The 15,374-nt window shown below is 42.6% G+C and overlaps 3 pseudogenes; 2 read left to right on the forward strand and 1 right to left on the reverse strand.

Moving 5' to 3' along the window:
- Positions 1–1,160: 1,160 nt before the first annotated feature.
- On the reverse strand, positions 1,161–3,207 carry LOC147917072 (serine/threonine-protein kinase MARK2 pseudogene; annotated as a pseudogene).
- A 4,135-nt stretch (positions 3,208–7,342) lies between these two features.
- On the forward strand, positions 7,343–9,140 carry LOC101392739 (ubiquitin carboxyl-terminal hydrolase CYLD pseudogene; annotated as a pseudogene).
- Positions 9,141–14,324: 5,184 nt separating this feature from the next.
- On the forward strand, positions 14,325–15,136 carry LOC147917073 (ubiquitin carboxyl-terminal hydrolase CYLD pseudogene; annotated as a pseudogene).
- Positions 15,137–15,374: the final 238 nt, after the last annotated feature.

The raw sequence follows: 15,374 nt of genomic DNA on the forward strand, positions 1-15,374 counted from the left end.
TGAGAGCCATGGACAGATCTCAAGGAGAGCGACACTGTTTCCTCACACATTGGGCTGTTTAGTGTCAAGAAAACCAAAACGGCGGACATGACGGGGGAGTCACAAGACTCCCAGCCCATCCCCAGCCCTCTGCTTACTTCCCCTGGCCCTGCTCTCAGAGGGAGAAGGAAAGTCTTCTCTGACCGGCCAGATGCTGGGGCCGTCCCTGGGCAGTCTCGTGATCACGTTGAAAGACTCTGCACACACTGCAACCCAGCCCCTCGAGAAGCAGCCAGGGGCCTCCTGGACATTCCTTGGGCTTCTTAGGAGCCCATGTGGAAGCTCCCTGATAGAGGAACCCTCCCTCTGGACCCCCCAGGATGTCTGGCTGCCCCTGGAGCTCCCCTGGAACCTTGAGCTGGCTGAACAGCCCATACCTCGGTCAGGACTCTTAGAGGGACTGCTCTGTGCCACTGTTATAAACAGGAGAAATCCTCACAGTGGAAAGGCCCAACTCCCGTGTTGTAGTCAGAAAACTCAGCTTCACTTGTAAGCGACCCTGAAGCCGCTCTGGGGGCCCACACACATGCCACTTCTCTGACGCCCCACACAGGCTGGCTCACGGGACTTTGTTATGCTATTATGGACCTCTTGGTTGTAGTTAATCAAGGCCACTGAAGTTTCTCTTGGGCCTTCTGAGAATGTTAGGTAATGTCAGTACCCAGTTTCTGCCTTTCTGCCCTGCAATATGGCTCACAGCCTTTTCCCTTCAGAACCACGTTCATTGCTGTTGAGAGTTACCATCATAATTCTAAGTCGCTTCCCCGTTTAGTTGTTCTGACTAACTTCAAGCACTACATCACTGCACACTTCTCACACTCGAGCACGCACAGCCCCATCCTGTGCAGGGAGGATGCAAAACAGCGTCCCTGTGCCACATCTTTCTGGAGCATCAAGTTTATTACAAGACTTGGAAAACCAAGTACTTTACAAGAACCGTCCCTCTTCCCCACAAACATGGAAGAAGAGACAGAGAAGAAGTGCCCCAGGAAGAAGAGTCCGGTCTGGCAGACCTGCAGCTAGGGAGGCCTCTCCTCCAGACCATCCTCTAAGTACACCAAGTATTCTGGATACGATGCTTCTGAAGGCCATGCGGGTGCCAGATACCATTGCAACTTGAATCCCGTGCAGAGAAGGCTGCAGCAGTTTGCACATCTCTGTCATCCACTGGACCCAATCCTCTTCCCCAGATGTCCGTGGACAGACAGCCTGTACTGCTTGCCCTGCTCCCACTCGCAGCTGAATGTGTCCAGCCTCTGTCCAAACTCACACACTACGCTGCCAGGCTCCCTGGAGCTCAGCATCTTGCTCTCCATTTAAAATGCAGGGGTGTGGCTTGACCTCCCCACAATCTGTGATTTGTCCCTGCCTTGACATTAAAGTGGCTTCACTCTGTTGCGTTTGCCATGCTTTTTCTTGCAGGGCAGACAAAAACAGAAACATCTTAGAAAGCTGAAGAATCTCCCAGTCGCCCCCCACCAGCCCTGGCTGGGGCCAGAGGGAGAGGCCGGGGTCACCCCATCAGGCTGCCCACCATGGGGGCAGTTGATTCGCCCTGGGGCTCCTCTACTTTTGCTGGAGCTGTGGGTGGAGGGGACGGCCCCAGGGCTGCTCTGGGGGGTTGACCTGGGGGTGGTGGTCCTCGACTCCAGGCTGGGTAGGGGACTGGCAGGCTCTTCAGCCTTCAGCCCTGACCCCTGGTGCTCCTCAGCCCGCTGATCTGCCTTGTGGAACCAGGTGGGAAGACGAGATTGGCTGTGACTGTGTCTTACTCCGAGAACAGAGACCTCTGGCTGCACCTTGCAAGTTGGGGGAGAACTGCCCTTGTTCCTCATTCCGTCTGTCACCCAGGGGTCCCTCTTGTCACAGGGAAGCTCCCTGTAAGGCCTGAGTTTCTCCTGGCCCATGTTTACCCACGGGTCGTTCATAATATCTTGTAAAGTTCTTCTCTTCCTAGGGTTGAGGGTCATCATTTTTTTCAAGAGTCTTCTGCATTCCGATGGTAAGTGCATAGGAAGCAAGAATCGCCCTCTCAGTACCTGCTGCTCCCATGTAACAAAGTCATCTCCCGGGAAAGGCAGGGACGCTGTGACCATAGTATAAAGGAGCACACCGAGGCTCCAGACATCCACAGGGGGGCCATCGTAGTTTTGGTGCTGGAAGATTTCCAGGGCCATACAATGGAAGCTACCGCAGTACGTTCTCAGCTTACCACCCGTGAACACATTGCTGAGCCCAAAGTCCATGAGTTTTACATTCAGTTCAGTGTCGAGAAGAATGTTATCTGGCTTCAAGTCCCGGTGGATGATGCCTTTCTGGTGGCAGTAGTGGAGAGCCGAAACCACCTGCCAGAATTTGCCCCGGGCCTCTTCCTCTGTCATGGGGCCGTGATCTTCCAGGTAATCATACATGTCTCCTCTGCTCATGTGCTCCATAGTGAGAAATAATCTTTCCTTGGTGTCAATCACCTCAAATAATTTGATGATATTTGGGTGCTCCAAGGCTTTCAGGCTCTGGAATTCAAGGGAAAGTGTCTTGATGCCAGTGGAGCTCAGTGGGTTCTTCTCAATGACTTTAATGGCCACCTCTGTCCCAGTTGGGATGTGGTGGGCTAACTTCACCTTGGCAAAGCTGCCCTCCCCAATGGTCTTAATGAACTCATAGTTGTTAATAAGGGTCCTCTTGTCAGAAGAGGTAGCCGCAGGGCCTGGAAGCATGGTGACCTGCTAACTACACTAACTAAAAATACTAACTAATGAATGCTAACTATGCTTATTAACTATGCTAACAAAGAAAACTATAGTATGCTAACTAATACTAACTAATGATACTAACAATGCCACCTTTGCTTACTAACTATGCTAATAAATAACACTAAAACACTAATATGCTAACTATACTGACTATACCAACAATAATAACTATACTAACTGTACTAATAATACTAACAAAATAAAAAAATAAAATAAATTTATTTAAATAAATTAAATTAAAAATTTAAAGAAAATGAGAAAAAGAACAAAAAAAAGAAAAAAGAAAAAATGAGAAAAGAAAAAAGAAAAATTGAGAAAAAGAAAAAAGAAATGAGAGAAAAAGAGAAAACGAATAACAAAATGAGAAAGGAGAACAAATAAAAATAAAAATAATAATAAAGAAAAATGAAGAAGAGAAAAACAGTAGAAAAAGAAAAATGAGGGAAAATAAACTAAATGGGAAAAAAAGAAAAAGCAAAATGGGAAAAAACAAACAAAATGGGAAAAAACAAAAATGGAAAAAAGAAAATGGGAAAAAATAAAGAAAATGGGGAAAAAAAGAAAAAACAACAAAATGGGAAAACAAGCTAACCACAGTCCAAGCGCTACAGGTCACCACAAAGGAGCTTCCTCAGCCATAAGGACCAAAAACCTAGGCCCGGCCAGAGACTTATATAGGTATTGGTAAATTCCGTCACAATGGCTCCTTCTGAGGTCAGAGCAAGAAATGGGCCAGTCACGGCAAGGGATAACCACAGTGGTTTTCTCACGTTTTGGTCTCAAGACCCCTTTACTCTTAAAAAAAAAATGACCCCAAAGAGCTTTTTATTTATGTGGGATATTAGAGAGTGATATTTACCTTATTGGAAGTTAAAATATGTAGGATACTTCAGTGGCCTTTTCATTTCTAATTTAAAAATCTGTAATAATTTTTGGCTTTTAAAGACCTCATAATGTCTACACTTAAAATATTCCTTTTCCTTAAACTCTGATTAGTCTCAAAATGATCCTACAACTTAACTGATATTATAATACTACAGGAAAATGGTCTGTTGCATAAGACATGAGAAGGGACATCATCAGCATTTATAAAGCTGAGAGGAAGAGAGCTTTCATCGTATTTTCCCCAGGAAGATCATGAGCAGATTTCTCATCAGAAACCTGGGAGGCCAGATGGCATGGATTGAAGTATTCAAAGTGCTGAAGGAAAAAAGAATCCAGCTGAGAATCCTATATCTGGCAAAACTGTCCTTCAAAAATGAGGGAGAGGGGCCGGCCCAGTGGCGCAAGTGGTTAAGCGCGTGAGCTCCGCTCCGGCGGCCCAGGGTTTACTGGTTCGGATCCCGGGCACGCACCGACGCACCACTTATGAAGCCATGCGCTGGCGGCATCCCACATAAAGTCGAGGAAGATGGGCATGGATGTTAGCCCAGGGCCAGTCTTCCTCAGCAAAAAGAGGAGGATTGGCAGATGTTAGCTCAGGGCCGATCTTCCTCACAAAAAAAAAAAAATGAGGGAGAAATTAAGACATTCCCATATAAACCAAGGCTGAGAGAGTTCTTGCCACTAGACCTGCCCTCCAATGATGGGAGTCCTTCAGGTTGAAACGAAAGGACAGGGGACAGTAACTCAACGCCTTATGAACAAATGAAGATCTCTGGTCAAAGCAAGTACGTGGATGATTACAAAAGCTAGGGCTATTGGAACTTTGGCGTGTAGCTCCCCTTTCTGTTTTCTACGTTAAGAGACTAAAGTATCAAAAAACCCAATTATTACTATATGTTTTTGGACACACAATGCCTAAAGATGTAATTTTGTGACATTAATAACTGAAGGCGCGTGGAGTCAGAGCTGTATAGGAGTTGAGTTTCTGTACGTTACTGAAGTTAAGCTGGTCTAAATTGACATTAGAGTGCTGTAACTTTAGGATGTTAAGTGTAATCCCAAGGTAACCACAAGTGAAAATGCTAAAGAATATACACAAAAGGAAATGAGAAGGTAATTAAATGTTTCACTACCGGAAGTCAACTAAATGTAAAAGAAGCCAGTCATGCAGGAATGACAAAAAAGCTATAAGGCGTAAAGAAGACACACAGCAAAATGACAGAGGTAAGTCCCTCCTTATCAGTAATTACTTTAAATGTAAGTGTGTTAAACTCTCCAATCAGAAGACAGACTGGCAGAACGGATAGAAAAATATTATCCAGGGACCAGCCAGGTGGCGTAGTGGTTAAGTGCACGCACTCTGCTTCGGCTGGCTGGGGTTGGCAGGCCCGGATCCTGGGCATGTACTGACGCACCGCTTGTCAAGCCATGCTGTGGCGGCGTCCCATATAAAGTAGAGGAGGATGGGCACGGATGTTGGCCCAGCACCAGTCTTCCGCAGAAAAAATAGAAGGATTGACGACAGATGTTAGCTTAGGGCTAATCTTCCTCACCAAATGAAAAAATTCTCCAACTATTTGCTGTCTACAAGAGACTCACTTTAGATCCAACGACACAAAAAAGTCGAACATGAAAGAGTGGAGAAAGACAGTCCACGCAAACAGTAACCAAGAGAGCTGGGGTTCCTGTACTAATGTGAGATGAAACAGACTTCATATCAAAAAAGTTTACAAGAGGGGCCGGCCCAGTGGCACAGTGGTTAAGTTCACGGGCTCCGCTTCCAGTGTCCTGGGGTTCGCAGGTTCAGATCCCGGGTGCCGACCTGTGCACCACCTATCAAGCCATGCTGTGGCGGTGTCCCATATAAAGTGGAGGAAGATGGGCACGGATGTTAGCCCAGGGCCAATCTTCCTCAGCAAAGAGAGGAGGATTGGCAACAGATGTTAGCTCAGGGCTAACAAAAAATCTTCCTCACAAAAAGAAAAGTTTACAAGAGACAAAGAAGGACTTTATATATTAATAAGAGGTTCAATACAGCAAGAAGATATAACAATAATAAACATTTACACACTTAATGACAGACCATCAAATTATATGAAGCAAAAATTGACAGAACTGAAGGGAGAAATAGATCATTCTACATAACATTTGGAGCCTTCAATACCCCCTTCTCAATAATGGATACAACAACCAGGCAGAATATAATTGAGGAGACAGAGGACTTGAACAACACAATAAACCAGCTAGATCTAACAGACATACCCAGGACACTACCCAACAACAGAATACACATTCTTCTCAAGTGGACATGGGACATTACATAGGATAGACCATATATTAGGCCACAATTTAAGTTTTGATAGGTTTTATTTTTATTTATTTATTTTAAAAATTTTATTTATTTATTTTTTTCCCCCAAAGCCCCAGTAGATAGTTGTATGTCATAGTTGCACATCCTTCTAGTTGCTGTATGTGGGACTCAGCCTCAGCATGGCCGGAGAAGTGGTGCGTTGGTGCACACCCGGGATCCGAACCTGGGCTGCCAGCAGTGGAGCACGCGCACCTAACCACTAAGCCACGGGGCCGGCCCTTGATAGGTTTTAAAAGATAGATATCAGCACGTTGGAGGTAAATACTAGGGCGGTGGGTGTAGGGCGCCGGGGCCAGCCTGGGACCCCTGGCCTGGGACGCGGGCTAACAAGGCCAGGGAAGGGGCAACGCCCCGCCGCCTGAGTTTCCCTCTTTCCAGGGTGAGGATAGTTTTACACAACAACCTGGAGTTTAGTTGAAAGGTGCACTCTGTTGAAATAAGGCATTTTGATTTGCTGTGTTTTTACAGTGTGGACAACAAATTGCTAAAAGCTTGCTTTGGGACTGCCAGTGAATTTATCTTTTGCGGTTTTACTACAAACTTGATAGTTCCCTCTTTTTTTGAGTTAATCTTTTGGAATTAATATCACAATGAGTTTGGGCTCATGGAGCCAAGGAAAAGTTACTTCACCCTACTGGGAAGAGCCGATTTTTTATTTGTTTCTTCAAGAACGCAGTGTTACAAACAAACACAAAAGCTCTTTAAAGTACCAAAGGGGAGTACAGGACAGTATATCCAAGATCATTCTGTGGGGCATTCGAGGATTCCTTCTGCAAAAGGCAAGAAAAATCAGATGGGATTAAAAATTCTAGAGCAACTGTTACCGAACCAGGCGGGCTTGCCTCCTGGTGAGTTAAATAAGACTCTACACCAGTGGAAGTTGTCTCACAGAGTAAAGTGTGTTTGCAGCAAATAGGAGGCCATGAGGAATCATTTCCAAAGTCATGGCGTCCTCGAACAAAGGGAAGCAGGAACTTTTATTTTGGATGGGGAGTGAATATTCAAAAGGGAGAGGTGGGTATTCGCTTGCGCAGGCTCAGTTGGAAAACATGCTTCCATATACACTGCAGGTTAAGTAATGAGGCCTAAGCTCCTCCTGGAGAGATCTTTGCATTAAAGAGAAGGCAAAGGTCACGGGCTGTAGCTCTTGTGGTAAGGTTTGGTCAGTTTCAGGGTGGTTGGTGGTTGCATCTCCTTAACATACAAAAGGGAAAACAACAACTTGGGAAAATAGTTAATTGCTTCCAAACCCACCCTTGAGTTTCTTGGGGCACCTAGTTTGTGACACAACCACATGCAGTTCTCTGTTGATGAAAAAGATGTTGTAGAAATAAATGAAAAATTCAGAGTTACTTTTGGCAATTACCAATTGTGAGGAGAAGTTCAGCCTGTTTAAAAACAGAAGCAGACTAAGTAAAGGCCTCCGAATAGATGTGGCTGCCCTGTGAAAGTACAGCTGAGATCTAGGGAAGAAAAATTTCCTGGAGTTGTGAGCTTCAGAGGACTCTTATTAGCAGAGAGGACAATATCGGGAATATTCTTTGGAGTAGAATTACTGAAGGTCGTGGCCATGGTTTCACTGATGGGATATATCAAGGGAAAAGCTTTTTCAATGTGGTGAAGATTGTGGAGTATTTGTTGCATTTGACAAGCTAGAAATCATAGAAGATGATGACAACGGATTGGAAAGTGATTATGCAGGTCCAGTGGACACAATACAGGTTGAACATCCCCATCTGGAAATAAACTCAAGAGTTTCTTTGAAGCTTGGAGAAACTATAGAATCTGGAACAGTTATATTTTGTGATGTTTTTCTGGGAAAAGAAAGCTTAGGATCTTTCGTTGTGTGGACATGGATAATCCTATTGGCAACTAAGATGGGAGATTTGATGGAGTACAGCTTTGTAGTTTTGCAAGTGTTGAAACTACAATTCTCTTGCATACCAGTGATATCATCACAGATAGCATGACACAGGAAAGGAGGCCTCCCAAACTTGCCTTTATGTCAAGAGGTGTTGGGGACCAGCATTCATCCAGCCATAATAAAGGCTACAGGATCTACCTCAGACCCTTGAAGTAGAAACACATCTGAATTATTTTACACCTTAAATGGGTCTTCTGTTGACTCACAACCACAATCCAAATCAAAAAATATGTGGTACATTGATGAAGTTGCTGAAGACCCTGCAAAATCGCTTATAGAGATATCTCCAGACTTGGGACACGCTGCAAGCTCCTTCTGTGAACTCATTATCCAGCGAGAACAGATTTCATTCTTTACCATTCAGTCTGACAAAGATGCCCAATATCAATGGAAGTATTGGCCACAGTCTTCTTTCTCTGTCAGTTCAGTCTGTGATGGGAGAGCTAAACAACGCACCTGTACAGGAGAGTCGGATCTTCTGGTAACTCACATGGTCTGGAAGTGGGCTCACTCGCTGAAGTCAAAGAGAACCCTCCTTTCTATGGAGTCATCTGTTGGATTGGTCAGCCACCAGGACTCAATGAAGTACTAGATGGACTGGAACTGGAAGACGAGTGTGTGGGCAGTACAGACGGGACCTTCAGGGCACCTGGTATTTCCCCGTGCCCTGAAGAAGGTGCTGGTCATGAAACTGAAGAGCTGCAGGACCAACTCAAGGTTTGCATCCCTGCAGCCGGTTTCCAATCAGATCCAATGCTGTGACTCTTTAGCATTTGGAGGCCACCTCCGTGACGTAGTAGAAGAAAAGTCTCCACCAAAAATGGAAAAAGAAGGTTTAGAAATACTGATTGGAAAGAAGAAATGTATCCAGGGTTATTATGATTCTTGTTATATATACTCAACCTTACTCTGCTTGTCTGCTTTTAGTTCTGTTCTGGACACAGTGTTACTTAGACCCAAAGAAAAGAATGAACATTATAGTGAAACTCATGAGCTGCTGAGGATAGAAACTGTCAATCCTCTGAGAATATATGGATATGTGTGTGCAACAAACACTATGAAATTGAGGAAAATATTTGAAAAAGTTGAGGCTGCATCAGGATTTACCTCTGAAGAAAAAGATCCTGAAGAATTCTTGAATATCCTGTTTCGTCATATTTTATGGTAGAACTATTGTTAAAAATAAGACCAGTGACGTCAGCATCATGGTGGAGTGAGCTTCCCCCATTGAACTCTCCCCCTCTAAGACACAACAAAAAGGACATTCATATTCCAACAGAAGCTATTCACACAACACAGGGGACATGTGAGGCACCTAGGCAGCCGTACACCCGAGGACTGAGGTGCTGGAATCTCCAGACTGCTTTAGCTTGGCCTATGTGCAGGCTCCAGCTGACTTGGTGCAAGCAACTTCGGCCCACCACACTCCAGTTCCAGCTTCTTTGGCCCAGCGCACTCCAGTTCCTCCTTCGTTGGCCCAGCGCACTCCAGTTCCAGCTTCTTTGGCCCAGTGCACTCCAGTTACAGCTTCTTTGGCCCAGCAGCGCCCCAGCTCCTCCTTCTTTGGCCCAGTGCACTCCAGTTCCAGCTTCTTTGGCCCAGCGGCACTCCAGCTCTTCCTTCTTCAGCCCAGCACACTTCAGTTCCAGCTTCTTTGGCCCAGCAGCACTTCAGCTGCTGCTGCTTCAACCCACCCACACCTGAGCCCCAGCTGCTTTGGCCTAGCTGCACTCCAGCTCCAGCTATTTCCACACTTCCCCCCGAGCAGCCTCCACTCAGCCACACTACAGATCAGCTAGGGGCTGACAAGAGTGCCCACGGATTGAGGTGGGTCAGATTACACAGCCCTTGACCCCCACCCAGCGCCAGCAAGAGGAAACTGCGCTAAGGGAATTCATTGCCACAAGACCCCCACTACAAGAAGTGCTCAAGAAGGCCCTCATCCCTGAGGAAAAAAAGAGAAAGGGGATTCAAAGTTTTGAACGAGGAGGAAAATAGGTCATCAAAATGGGAAAAATTGCAGTCCTCTATCAAAATAGATTAGCAAACACTTAATTATAAAACCAAAGATCAAGGGAAGGTAAGCACCAAGCATAAATATAACCTCATCATGTTAAACACAAACTCACAACACAAGAAGGAATAAGATGTGACAACAATAACATAGAAAGGGAAGAGGAAAGAGATCAAATCGATTTAGTCTAAGGGAATAAGAGGCCATCAAAAAATGGACTATCACATCCACGAGATTTTTTATACAAACCTCATGGTAAACACTAACCAAAAAATCAGAACAGAATCACACATGATAAAGAAAGAGAAAACCAAGAGAACTCCCACACAGAACTACCAAACTGCATTGGTAGTCTGAAACACATGGGATGAGAAACAAAAGAAATACAAAACAACTGGAAAAAGAGTGATAAAATAACAACAACAAGCCCCCATATATCAATAATTACCCTAAATGTAAATGGACTGAACTCTCCAATCAAAAGACACAGAGTGGTGGGACGGATTAAAAAACAAGACCCAACAATATGCTGCCTCCAGCAAACACATTTCAGCTCTAAAAACAAACACAGGCTCAGAGTGAAAGGATGGAAGACAATACTCCAAGCTAATGGCAAACAAAAGAAAGCAGGTGTTGCCATACTTATATCAGACAAAGTTGACTTCAAGATAAAGCAGGTAATGAGAGACAAAGAGGGGCATTATATAATGATAAAATGGACACTCCACCAAGAAGACATATCACTTTTAAACATATATGCACCCAATACAAAAGCATCAAGGTATGTAAAGCAACTGTTAACAAACCTAAAAAGAGATATTAACAACAACACAATAATAGTAGGGGATCTTAACACCCCACTCTTATCAATGGACAGATCATCCAGACAGAAAATAAATAAGGAAATAATGGACCTAAATGAAAAACTAGATGAGAGGGACTTAACAGACATATACAGAGCACTCCATCCAAACACAGCAGATTACACATTCTTCTCAAGAACACGTGGAACATTCTCAAAATAGACCATATTTTGGGAAACAAGGCATACTTATATAAATTTAAGAAGATTGAAATCATAACAAGCATCTTTTCAGACCATAATACCATAAAGTTAGAAATCAACTACAAGGAAAAAACCGGGAAAGTGACAAAGCTGTGGAGACTCAACAACAAGCTATTAAACCACCAATGGATCATTGATGAAATTAAAGGATAAATCAAAGCATATCTGGAGACAAATGAAAATGAAAATACACTGTACCAACTCATATGGGATTCAGCAAAAGCAGTCCTGAGAGGGAAACTCATAGCAATACAGGCCCACCTTAACAAACAAGATAAAGCCCAAATAAGCAACCTCAAACTACACCTAACAGAATTAGAAAAAGAGGAACAAACTAAGCCTAAAGTCAGCAGAAGGAGGGAAATAATAAAAACCAGAGCAGAAATAAATGAAATTGAAATTAAAAAAACAGTAGAAAGGATCAAGGAAACAAAGAGCTGGTTCTTTGAGAAGATAAAGAAAATTGACAGACCCTTAGCCAGATTCATGAAGGAAAAAAGAGAGAAGGGTCAAATAAATAAAATTAGAAATAAAAAAAAAGAAATTACAAAGATACCACAGAAATACAAAAGATTATAAGAGAATACTATGAAAAACTATATTCCAACAAATTGGACAATCTGGAAGAAATGGATAAATTCCTAGACTCATACAGCCTCCCAAAACTGAATCAAGAAGTAGAGAACCTGAATAGACCAATCACAAGTAAAGAGATTGAAACAGTAATCAAAAACCTCCCCAAAAATAAAAGTCCAGGACCAGATGGCTTCTCTGGAGAATTTTACCAAACATTCAAAGAAGACTTAATACCTATCCTTCTCAAACTATTCCAAAAATAGAGGAAGATGGAACACTTCCCAACACATTCTATGAGGCCAACATCACCCTGATACCAAAGCCAGGCAAAGACAATACTAAGAAGGAAAACTACAGACCAATATCCCTGATGAACATAGATGCAAAAACCCTCAACAAAATATTGGCACACCGAATACAGCAATACATTAAAAAGATCATACACCATGATCAAGTGGGATTTATACCAGGGACACAGGGATGGTTCAACATCCGCAAATCAATCAGTGTGATACACCACATTAACAAAACGAGGAATAAAAACCATATGATCATCTCAATAGATGCAGAGAAGGCTTTTGACAAGATCCAACATCCATGTATGATAAAAACTCTCAACAAAATGCGTATAGAAGGAAAGTACCTCAACATAATAAAGGCCATATATGACAAACCCACAGCCAACATCATACTCGATGGGGAAAAACTGAAAGCCATCTCTCTGAAAACAGGGACAAGACAAGGGTGCCCACTCTCACCACTCTTATTCAACACAGTACTGGAGGTTCTGGCCAGAGCAATTAGGCAAGAAAAAGGAATCCAAATAGGCAATGAAGAAGTGAAACTCTTGCTGTTTGCAGATGGCATGATCTTATATACAGAAAACCCTAAAGAATCCATTGGAAAACTATTAGAAATAATCAACAACTACAGCAAAGTGGCAGGGTACAAAATCAACTTACAGAAATCAGTTGCATTTCTATATACCAACAACGAACTAACAGAAAGAGAACTCAAGAAGACAATCCCATTTATAATTGCAACAAAAGAATAAAATATCTAGGAGTAAATTTAGCCAAGGAAGTGAAAGACCTATACAATGAAAACTGTAAGACATCATTGAGCAAAATCAATGATGACATAAAGAAACGGAAAAATATTCCATGCACTTGGATTGGAAGAATAAACATAGTTAAAATGTCCATACTAGCTAAAGCAATCTACAGATTTAATGCCATCCCAATCAGAATCCCAAGGACATTCTTCACAGAAATAGAACAAAGAATACTAACATTCATATGGGGCAACAAAAGACCCCGTATAGCTAAAGCAATCCTGAAAAAGAAGAACAAGGCTGGAGGCATCACAATCCCTGACTTCAAAACCTACTACAAAGCGATAGTAATTAAAACAGCATGGTACTGGTACAAAAACAGACACACAGATCAATGGAACAGCATTGAAAGCCCAGAGATAAAACCTCATATCTGTGAGCAGCTAATCTTTGACAAAGGAGCTAAGGACATACAGTGGAGAAAGGAAAGCGTCTTCAATAAATGGTGCTGGGAAAACTGGACAGCCACTTGCAAAAGAATGAAAGTAGACCACCTTCTTTTGCTATACACAAAAATTAACTCAAAATGGATCAAAGACCTGAAGGTGAGACCTGAAACTATAAAACTCCTGGAGGAAAATATAGGTAGTACACTACTTGCCATCAGCCATAAAGGGATCTTCTTGAATTCCACGTCTACTCAGACAAGGGAAACAAAAGAAAAATAAACAAGTGGGACTTCATCAGATTAAAGAGCTTCTACAAGGCAAATGAAACGAGGAGCAAAATGTATAGGGAACCCACCAGCTGGGAAAAAATATTTGAAAACTGTATATCTGACAAGGGATTAATCTCCATAATATATAAAGAACTCACACAACTGAATAACAAAAAAACAAACAACCCAATCAAAAAATGGGCAGAGGAAATGAACAGACACTTCTCCAAAGAAGACATACAGATGGGTAACAGGCACATGAAAAGATGCTCAACATCACTAGTCATCAGGGAAATGCAAATCAAAACAACACTAAGATATCACCTCACACCCTTTAGAATGGCTATAATCACCAAGAAAAGAAGCAACAAATGCTGGAAAGGATGTGGAGAAATGGGAACCCTAATCCACTGCTAGTGGGAATGCAAACTGGTGCAGCCTCTATGGAAAACAGTATGGAGATTCCTCAAAAAATTAAAAATAGAAATACCTTTCAAAAAATTAAAAATAGAAATACCTTGTGATCCAGCTATCCCACTACTGGGTATCTACCCAATGAACCTGAAATCAACAATCCAAAGAGGTTTCTGCACCCCTATGTTCATCACAGCATTATTCACTATAGTCAAGACATGGAAGCAACCCAAGTGTCCCTCTGATGACTGATGAATGGATAAAGAAGATGTGGTATATATATACCATGGAATACTACTCAGCCATAAAGAAAGACAAAATCGTCCTATTTGCCACAACATGGATGGGCCTGGAGGGTATTAAGTTAAGTGAAATAAGCCAGAAAGAGAAAGACAAACACCACATGATTTCACTCATATGTGGAAGATAAACCAACACACGCACAGATAGAATGGTTTGGTGGTTACCAGGGGTGGAGGGATGCAGTTATAAGGTGATTGATAAAAAATAATGTACAACAAAAATTTCAGAATAAAAACAAAAAAATGTGAAAAAAAAAGAATAAGACCAGCAGGTCAAAAAGTACAAGATTGTTACTACTGTCAAATTTTTATGGAAAAAAGTGAGAAAGTTGGGGTTCCTACAATTCAGCAGTTGTTAGAATGGTCTTTTATCAACAGTAACCTGAAATGTGCAGAGCCACCATCATGTCTGATTATTCAGATGCCTCAATTTGGAAAAGACTTTAAACTATTTAAAATTTTTTTCCTTCTCTGGAGTTAAACATAACAGATTTACTTGAAGACACTCCCAGGCAGTGCCAGATATGTGGAGGCCTTGCCACGGATGAGTGCAGAGAATGCTACGATGATCCTGACATCTCCCCTGGAAAAATCAAGCAGTTTTGTAAAACCTGCAACACTCAAGTCCACCTTCATCCCAAAAGACTGAATCACAAATATAACCCAGTGTCACCGACCAAAGATTTACTTGACTGGGACTGGAGCCACGGCTGCATCCCCTGCCAGAAGATGGAATTATTTTCTGTTCTCTGCATAGAAACAAGCCACTATGTTGCTTTTGTGAAGTACGGGAAAGATGACTCTGCCTGGCTCTTCTTTGACAGCATGGCTGATGGGGATGGTGGTCAAAATGGCTTCAACATTCCTCAAGTTACCCCATGTGCAGAAGTAGGAGAATACTTGAAAATGTTTCTAGAAGACCTGCATTCCTTGGACTCCAGAAGAATCCAAGGCTGTGCACAAAGACTTCTCTGTGATGCATACATGGGCATGTACCAGAGTCCAACAACGAGTTTATAAAAATGAATGGGGTCATCTGGACAGGCACAGAAACCGAATGCAAAATCTGAAGGTTGCATTTTCCCCAAGCTGGCAGTTTTGTTCAACAACCATTGCCAGCAATGGATGTCTCTGTGGTGACGATCCTTCAGAAAAGTATTCCTGTGTTTAAAAACAAATCACTTTTGTGTTACTGACGTATTTAATAAGAAGCATTTTGCACTCTAAAAAAATAAAAATAAAAAAAAGATAGGTATCG

This window comes from Ceratotherium simum, chromosome 5 (genome assembly GCF_057802395.1).
Source record: "Ceratotherium simum simum isolate JZ-2026a chromosome 5, ASM5780239v1, whole genome shotgun sequence".
In the NCBI taxonomy this organism is placed as follows: Eukaryota; Metazoa; Chordata; class Mammalia; order Perissodactyla; family Rhinocerotidae; genus Ceratotherium; species Ceratotherium simum.